Below are 9764 nucleotides of genomic sequence, written 5' to 3'. Positions count from 1 at the left end.
GATCTAGAAATATCAGAGACGTAATAATGCTACGTTCACAAATGCAGCGGTCACTACGATGTACTGTACTACTACTACTTGTTACCATAGTAATAACGTTACTCGGTGATTAGCTAGATATATTAGCGATTAGTGAGATGAAGGAAGAAGCTGTGTGTCTCTTTGCCACGGATCATATGTTCTCTCTCTTCTGTCTTTACACCCATTGGTAGTTAATGCACCAAATTTTATTAAAATCTGGACACGCCCATATCTAGCTACAGTACAACAGTCAATGTTTAATTAAATCGTGGATCTTTTTAATCCATCCATACAGGTACTCATGATTTAGCAATATACTTCTCAGGTTAACATGCTTATATATAACATGACTATATATATATTTATATATAGGTCTCCAATGCTTAAATAAGTACAACATCTAAGTTTGCAGAGCCAGCATAACTGTACTGCTGTATCAGTAGCTTTTCTTTTGACATCCAACCCCAAATCAGATTGTGGAAATGTAGAGCGACATTTTACTTCACCCCTGTCTTTCATGCAGTCCGTCCCAGCTGCCTAGAATCCTTCACCATTCAACTCTCTCCTTCTCTTGATTTCTTGGGTTCCATCAATCCTGACCTTTAGAAAGCCGTCATCTTTTCTTGCACATGCGGTGCCGTAACCTTATTAGCAAACTTTATGGATGTCTATTCGTACACATGGCTTGCTGAGAGTGCAAATAAAACTCTGCCAATCAGATACCATGCCACCAACTGCATGCTCAAACAGAATAGAACAATCTCATGTGAATCAGTATAGCACTAGCTCTGATGGTTGACTGACAACAGCTGTTTAGTTGTGGCCCAGAGCTAATTGAAATCAATGGTTTATCTGATGAAGTCTGTATAGGTCCTACCCAATCCCACCGAGGATTCATAAGAAGTGTGAATATCATTGGACAGGCCAAACAGGCTTATTGGCTTGGCTAACCCTAACCCCCATCTTTTTTTGCTGATCTACACTTTGAGAAGCTAAACTGTTCATCAAGTATTAAGCGAGCTTTATCGATCATGAGGGATAATGTGGGATCTACTTGTGATTTTGAGGGTTTGTCAATATACTGTTAAACACCAGTACATTAAACCATTAAACACAAGGGTATTTGCAGTCATGAGGGTTTGTAGATTGAAGCTTTGGTCGTTTGTTAATATATATTCAATCTAGAATGCAATCCAATTGAGTTGAACTGAAGTGATAAATATCCACCCTGGTATATAAATAGATTAAATATGCTATATATTTTCTGTATTTTGTCATAGATAGATTTGGATTAAGGCAAACGGTGAGGTTAATGCTCATGTATTTTAATTATTAAAAAAAAAATTTGTTTATCATAAAGATCATTTTTAAAATTGTTTACTTCAAGTCAATGCTTTCCCTAAATAAGTAGTTCTAAAAACGTAGGAACAGATGAGAGGAGCTTGGCTTATTCAGATGTTTTGAAATAGCCTCCTGGGTGAAGATGGATGAGAATTTTTTTCAAGAGCTTCACTAGGAATACTGTTAAGAAATAATGAAAATAAATAGTTTTGATCTGTTGAACTTTTTTGATCATGGCATCATTCAACACATGGAAAAGGAGAACTTGCCTGCTTCCGCTCGTTCATGCAATTATCCAGTCAGCCAATTATACGACAGCAGCACAGTGCATAACTTAATGCAGATACAAGTCAAGAGCTTTAGTTAATGGTGAAACATTTAAAAATAAAAAAGAAAATAAAATGAGATGGGCACGGTGGCTTAGTGGTTAGCACGTTCGCCTCACACCTCCAGGGTTGGGGGTTCGATTCCCACCTCCACCTTGTGTGTGTGGAGTTTGCATGTTCTCCCCGTGCCTCGGGGGTTTCCTCCAGGTACTCCGGTTTCCTCCCCCGGTCCAAAGACATGCATGGTAGGTTGATTGGCATCTCTGGAAAATTGTCCGTAGTGTGTGAGTGAATGAGAGTGTGTGTGCTCTGCGATGGGTTGGCACTCCATCCAGGGTGTATCCTGCCTTGATGCCCAATGACGCCTGAGATAGGCACAGGCTCCCCGTGACCCAAGAGGTTCGGATAAGCGGTAGAAAATAAATGAATGAATGAATGAATAAAAAAAAAAAAGAATTTACACAGAATGGTGCACTTTTTTTGTGCTGACAGGAAGTGACACAAATCATCACTTAGTACAACTGTGGTAACCAGAAAAGCATGTCAGAATTCATAACATTTTGAACATGTGCAGAATGAGCAGGCTACAACAGCAGAAATCCATGTTGATTTATACTCCTATAAGACAAAAATGAAGTTATTTGAGGCAGGAAAGTGCAGTGATGGCTCTCTGCTCCAAAGGTGCTGTATCATGGCTGATCCCATGCTCTGACTCCAACTTCCATCTCAATCTGTCCTCTCTGACCTTGTGAATAAAAACAGCCAACCTGATCTGTCCCTCTGATGTGCTCGTTCCTAATCCTGTTCATCCTCATCACTCCTAAAGAGAGCCTCAACATTGTCATCTCTGCCTAATGTCTTTTCCTCACTGCTACAGTCTCTAACCCATACAGTATAGCTGGTCTTGCTACTGCCTTGTACACCTTTCCTTTGATTCTTGCTGACACTCTTCCTGCACTTGCCTCTTCCCCTCTTTTCCACACTCCCTGTCGCACTGGGCAGTTGACCCCAAATGGAAGTTCCTGTGTGCTGTAATGTATATGTGACAAAAACAATGGCTGCTTCTTCTTCAATGCCATATTGGGCACAGTTTCAATGCAGCCCAAGCAGTTGATCAAGTATTTGGTGAAGCAAATTTAATGAACTTTGCTCACGTTGATCACAGTGATGTCCACTGAAAAGAAATTACATTGTTTTGCGTGCCAGAGCGTACTCTTTTCTACTGCTAATGAAAAACTGCTACACACAGAAGAAGCAAGCATTTAGACTTTTGGCTGTTCACATTGAGCTAAAATCAGTAAACAGTATATAAGGTAGGTTTTAAAGGCTGTAATCTGTACATGACACAGTAGCTGGGAAAAAAAAATCCAATTTCTATTTACTCAAACAATTTAAAGACTTTAATTAAACCTGAAAGTGCTTTCTTTGAACGCAAGCTAGAGAATATTTTATTGGTATAATGCCAGTGTATTGCTAATTTGGTTTTAGAGCCCAGAATGAACTCATATACATTGCTCTGACTGGAGAGGCACAAGAGTGTGTCTCAGAATCTCTCCTGTGCTATATTTGAATCCACTGTATCCCAAAAAAGTGCTAACATTGACTACATAGGCAGCTTCCTGGCACAGACAGAATAGTAAAATTTTCCTGACTTCAGACTTCAGACTTAAAAATCCTGCTTATCATTTTTTGAATGTACATAAAATACAACTGAATTATTTACAAATAACTATAGAAAATACAAAATTGAAATCAGATGCTTGATTCATTAATACATTAAAAAGCATATTATATTATAATAGAATTAGTAGAAATTGTAAAAAAAAAAAAAAAAACGAATTCATTATCAGACCTGCCATCATACTGACAAAGAACATCTGTCAATTTAACGAAGTTTAAAGATCCTTTTTCACAGTACAAGCTTCATGATCCTTAAGCCTGTAGTCAGTAATGTGATGCATTTGAGATTGACACTGTGAATTTACTTAACCACACTAAATCACCTCTTCATAATGATGCTTCTTTTAATCAGTTTACCACCCACACAGATAGTCGAATGTTTCTTCCATTTTTTTTTTGGACTTATTTACATTTGAATGATATGGAAGTTAATATGTACCTTTATTAATCCCTGTAGGAGAAATTAAAGTTGACACAAGTGACAGAAGTAAAATCAAACAAATCCTGTACATATAAAATAAATAGAAATAATATAAAATAATTGAAATGTGTGCTATGCTGTATGTAAATTCATTAATTTAATTAAATAACATTACCCACCCACCTAGTTAATATTGTGAGGTTCCCCATTTTTGGGGCTAATACAGCTCTGACCCATCAATGCATGGACTCCAAGACCTCTGAAAGTGTGCTGTGGTATCTGGCACCAAGAGCTCAGCAACAGATCCTTTAAGTCCTGTAAGTTGAGAGATGGAGCCTCCATGGATCTGACTTGTTTGTCCAGCACATCCCACACACAGATGCTCGATTTGATTGCGATCTGGGGAAATCAGAAGCCAACTCTTCCACAAACCGTTACTGAACAATGTTTACACTTTTGGTGATCTTTTGACATTTAGTCATCACAATTTATTTCTTATCCTTATCTCACCAATATCCATACATTTGTCATTCTTTCCTTCTTCCAACACAATAACTTTGAGAAGTGAATGTTCACTTGCTTCTTAATCTATTCGTCCATTGACAAGTCCCATTTTAATGAATTAATCACCTTTATTCACTTGACCTCTCATTAGTTTTATTGTTATAGCTGATTAGTTTATTCTAGAATTCTATTATGTATTATACATTATATAAGCTATTCTTATTATCCTTGCAATATCTTTAAGTCCCCTGGTGGTCCAGCAGCAGGATCCCATGCTCTCATTGCCACAGCCTGGGTTTGATTCCCAGGCAGGGAGCTAATCAAGCCACTGAAGAACTAACCCTCAGTGCCAGTCCAAAACCTGGAAAAAATGGTAGAGTCGTGCATCCGGTGTAAAACCTGTACCAAATCTAATATGTAGACCAGGTGATCTGCTAAGGAAGAAGCTGAAAAAACAACAGCATCCTTGTAATATCCTTGGTATTTATATACAGTATACACGTGTGTGTTTGTGAGACTTGTGAGTTGTTGTGAGCAAGTGGAGTAGGAGGAAGTAGATATTGTGTTATGATCATGAAAATTAGACTCTTAGTTGTAAAGCTCCATAATCATAGTTGGAAGCAACAGTATGTATATAACATTACACTAATTAGTGGATAATGACCTCCATTCACTGTTCTTGATGCTCAAGATACTGTTATCTTGAGTATTTCTGTTTCGGTTGCCTTTGGAAACGTCTCTATAAACTAGGCACCTATTAGGCAAAATACAGCAGTGCTTGATGTTTAATTACTGCTTAATGTCCAAATTACTCCACCATTCCAATGACTCAGATTTACACCTACAAGTATTCTTTACATTCCATAGAGCATGCTGTCCATTTACGTGCTTCAAATTGCTTAGAAACAAACCCAACATTTCATCTTTAATGTTTTAGAATGTGGAATAAATTCTGTTTGATCTAAAGGTTTATCAAGCCGTATTGGCTGAGTTAAGAAAGCTGAGCTGTTGAGGCAGAGGCATGGTCAATGTTCTTGAAATGCAAAGCAGGAAGCAAAAGCAGAAAGAAAATACATTGCATACGTCTTTGCTTTATCTTCTTGTAAGTCTCTTTTTGTCTTTCTCATCTCATTAGAAAGCCCTGCGGCACATCCCGTATTTGCCCAGTGCTTTGATTCATGCATGTGCACACTCCTTGATCCCCCTCAGCTTAAGGCTTCAGGCAGGGACAAGGACATTCTGACAATTTGAGACCCGCTCCCTGGCTGATTGCCGTAAATATTTGTCTTGACCTATTCTGAAGCTACAAACCAGGCTTTAACATGCCCAATTAATCCAGATTCTATATCATGTGATTGGGAGGCGGTAATTGAAGATTGATCTGTTTCTTAATGAAAGAAAGAGGAAAATGGAGGAATCTTGGTTTATTACAACAGTTCTTTAGCCATTTCACAACAATTGATTGTGCTAATGTGAATCTGATTGAGATGCTCTAGTTGCTAATTAGTTTTGAACTCACTGAAACTCTTTTGTACTGCAGATTTTTTTTTTTCTTGTATGCTTTGTTTTTCTTACTACGTGGATATCCAGTAGTTTAAATATAATGAAAGGAATGATATCATTGAATGATATTAAATCTATATTTTTTTTATATCAAAAACAGGAGTTAATCACTATTATAAAGATATCAGGTCTCTGGGATAGGATTGAGGGATTAAGTTGAGGATGTTGATGAAGCTTCAGTCTTAACATAGATACAGCATAATAGGTGGTGGTTGGTTAGAATGTCATTTATAATTAGGCCAAATGCAGAATCATGATTTTCACATTCCACTTACAGCTTGGTCAAATAGCATCACGTTACGTTCACTTAGCACTATTTCATTCGTAAATCGTTGAAACAGATTGGTATTATCTATTAGAGAAACAAGAATAAAGCTAGTTTACTTTAAATTCTAATTTTAAAAAAATCCAACACGTAATCTATCCATAATTAAAATGGATGAACTACGCCTACTTTTTCCATTTTCAATACTATGCCAATATAAAAGCTCCTTCTACCAACCAGCACCCTTTATAGACTACATATCTTCTTAGCAACCATTTTCTGTTGTCAAGTCATACTGCCTATCACTGCTTTAAGATAAATCACAAATATTATAGATAGATATTAAGATATAATTATAGAAATATTCCAGCTAGTAACGGCCCTGATACTGATATTGAGGATGAGATTTTTTTTTTTTTTGCGATAAGTGACGCCTTTCTTCATCAATTCCTTCAAATGTTCTCAGTCTATAATTGCTCTAACAAAACCTTTAATACGTACATTTTCAGCGTCTCATATCTGTTTTTCTCACTGACCTAAGAGAATGCTTTCAATTAACCCCAGAGGAAATGAGAACTGCTTGCATTAAGGCATCTGAAGTGAGTGAAGCTGAGTTGAGCACTTCACAGTGACTTGTAAAGAATGTGAAATGAGGGGAATGAATTTGAGTCTTGAAATGACATTAGACTTATTTCTGATCCTAAACATATCTCAGTGTAAAGCCATCAGCGTATCTACCTCACCATGCTGTCCCAGATGAAGCCTTTTTTGTGGACACTCCAGTTTTGAGCACAATATGCGTCCATCTCAGTGCAGTAGTACTAATGAGAAAGGAATATATCATCTGCGTGTGGATATGATGCTTCAGAACATCCAACATACTACTGGTTTGGAATATTGGCACTACTAAAGTACACAGCAGGTCACAATCAGGAAGTGATCAGGATTGTGTAGGGTGTAGGGAAAGTTTAAAGACAAGCATTTGAATGGGACTCCCACCTGCTCCAAGGGCTCAAACATGCTGGAAAGAGAGCAATTCTCCTGTAGATGAAGCAATTCAAAAAATCTCTGTGTGTACTTCTCATTCTTTCAGGGGTTAGATATACATATAAACATATCTGTCCAAACCTGTGTGCTGATTCATGCCCGTTACATTCCAGTTATATACAGTATCTGGTATATCCCTCATTCCACCATAATTCTCTTTTATTCCACTTTTCTCTTTTATTAATCATCTAGAGTATCACTTTGACCAAATCCATGAATATTTGCATACAGGCTGATTTCAGTATAGTTGTTGATGTAAAATATACTATATTATATATATATATATATATATATATATATATATATATATATATATAGATAGATAGATAGATAGATAGATAGATAGATAGATAGATAGATAGATAGATACACTAAATGTATTATTCTTTGATTTAACATGTTGCATGTCTTTAACAAAGAACAGAAGACTAACGTTTGAAAATAATTAATGAAGTAGGTATTCAGAGTCTTTTATGGTTCGTTGGGGTGGTTTAATGGACCATTATGCGATTATATCCAAAGAAAAGTTACCTACTTAGTTACTTGCTAAGATATTTACTTACTTATTTCCCTCTATACGTTCTTACTTATTTACTTACTTATTTCCTGGCTTATTTACATATTTTATGACATATACTCACATACTTAGTTACCTACTTACCTACTTAGTACCTACTTCACTTGCTTACTTTGTCCTTAACTTTTTTCTTTCTTTCTCTTTTTCCATCAAAGAAATGCAAAAGACGAAAATATGATATTAAATAATCTAATTCACACTAAACTACCAACCATAATAGTCAATAACAACTAGCCATAACTGTCATAATCGAATTGTAGGAAGTGTAACAATCTATGCATCTATATTCTGTAGCACTTAAGAACCTGGAGACTATCCCAGGGGACACAAGGTAGGGATACTCTGGACAGGGTGCCAACTCACTGCAAGGCACAATCACAAAAACACACAACAGAGAATTAAGAGATGTCATCAACACATGTCTTTGGACTGGGGAGGAAACTGGAGCACCCAGAGTAAACCCCAGAAGCTCGGGGAGACCATGCAAGCCCAATGGGAATCAATCTCCCAGCCCTATCGATGTGAAGCAGAAGTGCCAAGTACTTTGAGTGACAAGAAATTTCCAAATAACTGAATTCACTAAGAAAAACAAGAAAATCCAGAAAAAAACCATCAGCTGACAATAATAACACCATTACAGGACGTTGCAAAGGAATTTCATCGAAGTCGAATCTCATCGAAGTCCAGGAATGTACTGCGTCTCACAAATATGTGCATTTGTTTGAACAAACAATGTGTCTGGATTTAAATTAACACGTCTACTCTATTTACATTTGTAGTTGCACTTCATTCTGGCAGACTCTGCAGATTGTGATTTTCTTTTTCAGCTTCACATTTGATTTAAATGAAACCTAACAACTCTCCTTGCCAAAATGGATGAAGATTAAAATCTTTCCGACAGGATTATATGACAAGACTCTAAAGTTTCGCTTCACTGTAAGAGCTAAATCTAGTAAAATGATTAAATGATGGGAACGGCTAAACTAGCCCTGACTCTCTTTCATCGGAAGTAACACAATTATACTCCACTGTCTTTCTTGTTTTCTTTTAACTTTTCTTCTTCTTTTTTTTTTACTTCTTTCACCAAACTCCATTTAACAGTTATCAAACACATCATACCCATTCTTCTGCTGCAGCAAATCCTCCAAGGTCAAATCCCTTTACCGCTTTCAAAGAGTAGACAGGAAACAAACTCAAGGACAAGACACCGTGAGGCTGAAATTGGGTGCCAATGCAGGCCCTCTGTATTGCAAATAACCTCTGCATGCCTCCCCTTTTTATCTCACATCTTACTAGCAACAGCGCCATCCCAATGAATCCTGAGTCTATCACTGAACTTAATCAGACTGCTAATGTCTGTCTGTCTGTCTGTCTATCCATCCATCTATCCATCCATCCATCTATATCCTACCCCTGGTCAGAGTCTCGTCACCCAATGTGCACTCTGCTGGGAATTGATCTGCATGGAGACCTAGTGGCTCATGGGATTGCTGTTGATGGGGCTGCCTGGAGACTTTCACTCCTTTTTTGAACCACTGTTGAATCAGTCAGCTTTGTCGTCTTCATCAGCCCTCATCACACCTCCACTTCTACATTCACAGCCACCTTTATTTTGATCACTCACACCTGTTTTTAGTTATTATTAGTTATCTCTGCCACTCTTTATGCTACAGTATGTTGTTGTGTAAGATTAACTTTTTTGTCCTTTAGACCCGTCTTTAGATTCTGCCTTGCCATGCCCCATTACTTTATTTACTCTGTCTTTGTCTTGATTGACCTGTTCTCTGCCTTTAATAAACTTTGAACTTTAATAAACGCTCACATGCTTTTGAATCCTCAAGGCTGTTTCTGTTCTCAGATAGTGTTTATATTGCATATATTTCACATTATTATTATTATTATTATTATTATTATTATTATTATTAGTGTTATTATTATTATTGTTGTTGTTATTGTTATAAATATTCATAATATATATTGTATATATTTCACATTATTATTATTATTATTATTGTTGTT

Source organism: Tachysurus vachellii, chromosome 24 (genome assembly GCF_030014155.1).
Source record: "Tachysurus vachellii isolate PV-2020 chromosome 24, HZAU_Pvac_v1, whole genome shotgun sequence".
Classification (NCBI taxonomy): Eukaryota; Metazoa; Chordata; class Actinopteri; order Siluriformes; family Bagridae; genus Tachysurus; species Tachysurus vachellii.
Note: the sequence above shows the minus strand (reverse complement) of the source record.